The following is an 8106-nucleotide window of genomic DNA, read 5'->3' as shown; positions in this document are numbered from 1 at the left end:
CGCGCCCGAGGGGAGGGGAGGGGAGGGCGGGGCGAGGCACCGCGCGCTTCCTCGGGGCGGGACCGGGGCCGCCTCCAGGCGCAAAGCCGGGCGCCGGGCGGGGCCTGCTCCCCGCGTCGCAGCCTCTCCTTCGCAAACGTTGCCTTGGCGATTTTTGCCCCTGCGGCCACAGGGATGGTGCGAGAAGTAAGGGGGGCGGTATCTGGGTGTCCCAAGCCTGAGCATTTCAGAGTTGGTCTTGTGAAAAGTATCTCCCCCCTCCAAAACTAAAACTCCTTGCCTCCCGCATAATTGCTGGACCCACTCGGCTACTGCGGTGGTCCGAGGTGACGGCACGTTTGCTCAGATCTAAGACGATCCCGAATGTAAGATGACTCCCCATGCTTATATTGTAGGTGTGGCACGTTTATGCATTTGAAGTTTAAATTGCTGGGATCATATATTTCATAGATCCATTGACATTAGGGCTGGAAGGGACCTGGGAGGATTATCGAGTCCAGCCCCCTGCCCTGGGGGCGCGAAGCCAGCTGGGGTCATAAGATCCTAGCAAGGTAGACATCCAAATGCGTCTTGAAGGCGTTCAGAGTAGGTGCTTGAACCGCCTCCAGCAGCAATTTATTCAAAACCTTGTGGGCTCGGACAGTATATAGTTCTTCCTTATGTCCAGCCTGAAATGGTCACAGAGGAATTTGTGACTGTTCGACCTCATCATCCCTTGGGGCGCTCTGGTGAACAGACGTTCCCCCAGATCCCGGTGGTCACCCCTGATAAACATCACCCCTGAGCCTGTGCTTTTCAGGCTGAAGAGTCCCATGGCTCTCAGTCTCTCGTCATAAGGTCTGTTTTCCTAACCGCTGATCATGCGCGTGGCTCTCCTCTGGACCCTCTCAAGCTTCCCCACATCCTTTTTGAATTGTGGAGCCCAAAACTGGATGCAGTACTCCAGCTGCAGCCTCATCAAGGCCAAGTACAACGGCACAAAGACATCCTGGGATTTGCTCAAGAAGCATCTATGGATGAAAGCCAGCATTTTATTCACTTTACAAGCTGCAGCATCACATTGAAGGCTTATGTTCATCTTGTGGTCAACCATGACCCCCAAGTCCCTTTTGTCCAAAGTGCTAGCCAGTGTAGCACTGCCAAGCCTATAAGCATGCTGCGGGTTTTTTCTCCCAAGGTGGAGAACCTTGCATTTTTCGGTGTTAAACACCAAGTTCTTGTCTGCCCATTTCTTGAGCCTGTCGAGGTCAACCTGGATTGCCCTCCTGTCCTCAGGTGTGCATGCTTTACCCCAGAGTTTGGTGTTGTCGGCAAACTTGGCCAGTCTGGTTCTGACACCAATGTCCACATCATTAGTGAAGATGTTGAACAATATGAGTCCAAGGACAGAGCCTTGGGGGACCCCACTGGTCACAGGGCACCACGATGATTGACTTTTGTCAACCACCACCCTCTGGGTCTGACCACGGAGCCAATTCCCCAGCCAGCAGATCCTTTGACCCCAGCTGACTTCCTGCCCCATGGGCAGGGGGCTGGACTCTATGCTCTTCTAAGGTCCCAGCCCTAATGTCTATGAAATCTATGAATTTGTTATAATTTTCCAGGGGTAGAACCTAAATATCACATGGTGGCTTGAATTTGTCCCATCCTCACTCCCAGCAGGAAAAGCAGTGGTTGTGAGGATCAGGTGGCCATTAGGGCTGTGCGAGATTTTGCCGACCGTTTCGTTTCAACACTGTTTCGACTCATTTTGAGCTTGAAACAGCAAAATCGAAATGAAATGAAGGGCTTCAAAACAGCCTCGAAACAAAATGAGGCTAGTCAAAACATTTCGAAAGTTTTGAAACATTTCAAGTTTTGAAGCAGTCAGTGGCCAGGTGGTGGGAAACAGGGGAGAACCAGGGCTGCGCTCCCAGTGGCTCCAGGCTCAGCCAGGCGGGGGAGCGCAGCCCTGGCTCACCCTGCCTCCTACGGCTGGGGTGTGTGAAGCCGATCACAGCACAGGGGAAGGGAACTGAGACCTGGCTCAGTTCCCCTCCCCAGCGCTGCAATCAGGCTGGAGAAAGGAACTGAGCCAGATAGCTCAGTTTCCCTCCCCAGTCCCAGGCGGCAGCACTTGTTAACCTGTCAGCTCTGTGCTCCTGAGGGAGCCCTGGCACCCAACTTAATGGACTTACAAAGGACTTTTTCTATTTCCCCCTCCCCCCCCCCTCCCACTTCATCTAACCAGAACTAAGCAGAAGAAACATTTAATAGGCATCTTGGGCCATACATTCCCCAGTTCCAGTTTGTGAGTCCTATTTAAACTTGATTGACTAAAACTTGGTTGCCGGGTTAGGGAATGCTGAGGCAAGAGACCGAGTCAGAGGGGCTTTGGGGAACATTTGAACAATGGTAAAGGGTTCATTGCAGCGTCCAGCCCGTTGGAGCCTGACCACAAATGCTGTCATACTTTTCCCAGGATGACTGGTGGAAGTCCTGCCCACAAAGTTTCTGAACACTCCAAGTAATCCCCTTAAGTCTGTTAAAAGACTACAGTAAGATCTGAGAGTCATGCTAAGCTGAGGCTTATTCACAACAGGTAAAATACAAAACACTGATGCTGACTTCACAGTGCAAGCATAGCTAGGCCATCTAAGATCCCTTCCAGTATATTCATAATAATTTCAAGCTGGCTCCTAGGTGTCTGGTTACTCCTTAAAACTTAATGTTTTTCCTGGTCGTTAATCAGTTTCTTGAGATGTTCCAAACCAGATAACCCATTGTCACTGAAAAAGGTAATTCATTTAAATTTAAACTGTTTATATAACAGGATTTTTCCTGTCAATTACAGCTTGGGACCCTCTTGATTTACATAATTAAAAGAATGCTTTGGAGAGGCTAGACTAAGGGTATAAGAAAGCTGTAAAGCAGGAAACAGTGTGCTTCAAGACAGAAAAATCTCTCTGACACCATCCACTGTTGTTCTCAAGAAGCTGAGAGAAACAGATCATCTCCCTTCAAGAATCATGCTAGGAACTTTGCTTGTCAACAAATCACCCGAGTGCCTTGAAACGGTGAGATCCCAGCTCTTTCTCTCTCTCTCTCTCTTTCTCTCTCTCTTTTTCTCTGTAGGCATAGCTTTCTGAACCTAAATTGTATTAGTTAAGCTTGAGCTTAACTACCCAAATACTCAATTACATTCAATTGTAATTGTTTTGCTTGTTTTTCCTTGCATGTCTATTATTACTAGCACCATTATACATTTCATATACTTAGCAATAAATAACTTTTATAGTCAAACTGGTGGTAACTGGGTGTATTTTTCCTTGTCTACTTCTCGTTCCCCACTTGCTCTGCAGCAATGCTTCTTTTACCCAAGTCAAAGATCCCTGTCAAGCCCAGAAATACTGTGGGGTCCGCTCATCAAGAGGCTACCACCATTAAGACAGGGCAAAAGATTCGGACATGCTGAGTTTGAGAGACATAAGGGGTTTAGCTTGTATAGGCTGATTGACCCAGTTTGGCTCAGACGTGCCCTAATGAACTGAATGCTGGCCCATGAGGGTGTCAGTTGGACATATAGCCGGATTCAGAGGTATTCTGTTCATCTGTGTGCTTGTGTCTGACTGCATTTTATTGTTACCTTAATGAACTGATTCCTGGCATATGAGGTGTCAGTCTGTCCATGCTGATCAACCCAGCCAGGTCAGGCATGTCACATTCGCGCGTGTGTGTGTGTGTGTGTGTGTGTGTGTGTGTGTGACTGATTCAGTGGCTGGAGGAACCCAGCCCCACTGAAACCGAGAACTGCAGGATAGCTCCATTGGGGGTGAGGACTTGCAGAAGGGAGAGATACAGCTCCATATAGAAACACAAGTGACACAAGCAGCACATTGATAGATAGAATTACAAAGACCCTAGAAACATATCCCTAATAAATAAGCACACCCCAAAGTGATAGGCAAATCCAGTAACACACTGGGTTCCCTCCCTCATCTGGCAGGCAGATCGAGGGCCCTCAGCCCCAGGAGGACTGGCACAGCGCCAGCAGACCTCCTGGGGTTGGACCCCAATCTGCCTGTCAGATGAGAGAGGCTGTTTCTAGCTTCCCCATTATAGTGAATGGGCAAAACATCGAAACAGCCTCACTGTTTTGATGAAGCGAAACAGAACAGTGGTTTCGACTTGAAATGTAATTCAGAACAAAACGCCGTTCCATCCAAACCTCGAAACTCAAGTCGAAACGGAACAGTGCTGTTTCACACAGCACTAGTGGCCATTGTCCTCTATCTCATGCCCTTCTTCCCCCTGGAGCCTTCCTGCCCCCCTGCCACCTGCACCCCCTAACCCCCCACAACCTCTGTCTTTCCCCACCACTCCCCAGTCTCTGCTTCAACCTTTCCCCGCTCCCTCCAGTCTCTGCCTCTTCCCTCCCACTGCCCAGTCTCTGCTTCTTCACCCCCAGCCTTACTGTCAGCTGCTCTATTGCCTCCTCAGAGTGCAGCAGTGGAAGTGCAGCCCCTGCCAGCCACGCGGTGGCATTTGCATTGCTGACTGGCTGGGCAGGGCATTAAGTTTCCATATATACCGTGTTCAGGAGGAAATCCAGCCTGAGCCAGAGCCAAGCTGCACCTGCCAGTAAGGGAAGGGAGGGGGGAAGAATTTGCAGAGGGCAAGAGAATGGGGGGGCAGGTGGGTGCTGTGTGTCCCACGGCTTGACCCAGCTCAGGGCCAGTCAGAGCTGCAGCAGCTGTCTGCTCCACGCACTGATTTGTATCTTAATCAAAGATGAGGGGCTTTACCCCCCATGTTGATATGGGGAAAAACCCTTTGTCTTAGGTCGGGGCGGACAATTATTTTGGATGGAGGGCCACTTACTGAGTTTTAGCAAGCCATCGAGAGACGCATGACAGGCAGCCAGGGGCAGATAAATATTAATTTTCTAAATTTTTAGGAGCCCCGTGGGCTGGATAGAATGGCCTGGTGGGCCGCATTTTGCCCACCCCTGTCTTAGGTTCAAATAAATATGGTACTTTATTCAAAAGTGTGTCTGGTGGGTTTATCACAAACTTTTATGAAACCTGCTGGCAGGAATATGTGTGGTGTGATCACACTGAAGTCAAACTGCAATATGTAAGAACTCATTTTGTTTTGCAAGTTGCATTTCATATGAGCAACCAGGATTTAAGAATGCATATGTGTTACTGATTTATAATAACCTCTCTCAGATTTTTAAATTTTTCTTCATACTTACATTTTTCTTGGCATTTGTACAACTGATCCTTCATGAAGTAGGACAACATACTCATATAGGGAATGTTACTAGTGTATAGTTGCAGGATTGAAGCTGTAGATTGCTCAGATTGTAGAGAGGAACATGACATAGGTGTCTAGAGAGAGAGAATAGTTTCCGAGTGAAGAGAGTGTATCCCAGAGGGGAAGAGAAAAAGGGCAAAGATGGTAGTATCTGAAAAATTAAGATTAATAAGAATGACTTATAAAATTTATAAAATACAGGTCACGAGTATACCCAGGAGTGAATTTATGCTATTATAACAGCAGCACCATGTAGAAGGAAACTATTTGGGTTATGTTGACATTGTATTGTACTGACAGTGCAAACACTAGAATATCCAGCATTGTGTTGTTCAACGCTGAACAGTTTGGACCATCTTAAGAAATGAAGAATGATTTGCGAGTGGCTGACTGCTGTGCACAAGAATCTGAGGACTTAAGACACTGAGTACAGCAGATTATTTTTCATATTTTGTAATTGAACTCATACTGCTACATTTAAAGTATTTAGTATTTAAAAAGCAGCTTGCTCAAAATTTCATTCAGCTGTGCAGTTATCTGTGCAGTTATTCCACTTTAAAAAAATGAAAAGCTTTCTAAGTAATATATTTCAACTGCCAGTCTCTGAGTGGTATAGAATTACAGCAAAACACAGATATAGCAAGCTATGTATATACAGAGAGAGAGAGAGAGAGATCATATCATATCAAGCAGAGTGTCAGGAAGAAGGTAAAAAAGATAAATACCATCCAACATCCATTTCAAAATCACACTTTTAAACAATTGAAGCACAATATATCTGAACCATTGGTGTAAAAGTGATGTGTGGTGCAGTGTAAACCATGCTTGAACTGTATGTTAAGCTTTAATTTCTCTTCTCCAGACTAAATCAAGCCAGTTCTTCCAACCTTTCCTAATACTTACAATGTCATCTATGGATAATATTATACTGCTAAGATACAGGATACCTTCTTAGTCTGGGTTGGACCTCTACAGTGCATAGCCTTACCTCTTCACTTACCATAGTCTTGACCCAAGGCAAGGAAGCCAATGAAGCAGCAGTAAATGAAACACAGCATAGCATTGGTTGCTATGGCTAGGGACAGACATTACACATAAACCAGTTTAAGTGATCAGGAAGTGCTTTAAACTTGTAACAGAACAGAAGTTCAGTGCTCATAAATCAGTTTCAAAATGGCTGAAGCTGGTTTAAGATAAACCTGGTTGAATGTAGCATCAAATTTAACTGAATTGGGTCAAATTGGTTTATGAAACTTCTGTCCCAGATCCATTCCTGGTTTAAGTTAAATCAGAGCCCCCCAGCATGCTTTCCAGCCCTGGGCTGGGGGAGAGGGAGGAGGAGGAAGAGGAGGAGGAGGCAGGGACTATCCCCTCCTGCCTGCCAGGCAAACCCTGGCTGGGGTCTGGAGCCAGGGAGAGCCCCGAGTACAGAGTTGACCTGCTGCTAAACTTACTGAAAGTTACTGCTGGCTGTGACTGTGGACTACAAATCCCAGAGGCACCTGGAAGCAGGAAGAGGAAGCTGTGAGCAGTCCTGCAGAGTCTTGCTGATGTGATTGTGGACTGCAAATCTCAGAGACCTAGGGGCAGCAGGAAGAGGAAGCAAACACACAGTCTATGCTGGTTATGTGCTAGATAGTCATGTTCTAGTGCCCCCAGGCTTCTGGCCTGAACCACTGCAGGCATGTGGCTGCATTTTCTGAATCAAAGGTAAATGTATGTCCAGTTGTTTCTCAGTTTAATCTTTGCAACTTAGACTAACCTGCAAAGACTTAATCGATTCAGCCTCGGGTTTTTTGACTGTCTGTACTGGGCCTATGAATTAGGAAATATTTTTGCTTCACTTACTGACTCCAGCCTCTCCCTCATGCTATAGTTGTAACTGTGCTCCAGAAGCTGTGATGAACTTTAGCTATTTTTTTTTATCCTGCAATTTTTCAGTCTAAATTTATGGATGATTTTTTTGAGTGTTCAAGTGAGTGTGACTAGCAGCTCTACCTTGTATAAGATACATATTTTTAGCATATGCTACAGTGGTCCCCACAAATGTTTGCTCCTGTACCTCAATCTACCTACTCTATCACTATCCAAATGCAGGGTCACATGTAAAGGTGATGCAGGCTACAGTAATTGACTAATAATAGATTTCTGCCATTTTCTGAATTTGGCCCAAAGACTCACAAATTTGCAATGGTCTTGACAAATAAGTTCAAGGATGAAAGAATTTCTTTCCATTTCTCATCTCAGGCAAGACTTGGAAGTACAGTGCCTGGGAAGCCAGTTCAGGAATCTACTGCATGGTATAAGCTACTTTGTTGGTTGATGAACAAATAGACTGTCCCCATAAGCGGAAAAGTACAGTTTGCAGCACCTCAAAGCCTTTTGAGGTGCCATAAAACACAAGTGGCGCACTTAACCCATTCAGCACACTGCATATTTGTAGCACAGCAGCAAAATCAGGTACAGGCTTCCCTCGCTTTATGCGAGTTCCATCTGTGTGAATTTGCTCTTATGCAATGACCCTTTTTATACCAAAAAATTGTTTTATTCAAGGTAAATTCACTCTTATGCGAATGGTGTAGTGCCTGCAGTGAGCTGCTTTGTGTGGTGCATTGTGGGATTGGCGTGCACCAAAATATAGTCTCCTGTGTGGATCTGTGCTACTCACTCATTGTCTGTGACACGTGTTTTTGTAGTTGCCATTCCCATTATCATAACATTCACCACCACCCTGTGCTTGTGTGTACTGTCTGCTGGTGGCAAGTACTAAAATTGTTTTGTAAAAATGGGTCTGGGGGTCAGTACAGT

The sequence above is a fragment of the Alligator sinensis genome, unplaced genomic scaffold, assembly GCF_000455745.1.
Source record: "Alligator sinensis unplaced genomic scaffold, ASM45574v1 scaffold1498_1, whole genome shotgun sequence".
NCBI lineage: Eukaryota > Metazoa > Chordata > Crocodylia > Alligatoridae > Alligator > Alligator sinensis.
The sequence above is the reverse complement of the archived record's forward strand: the minus strand, read 5'-3'. Positions refer to the sequence as shown.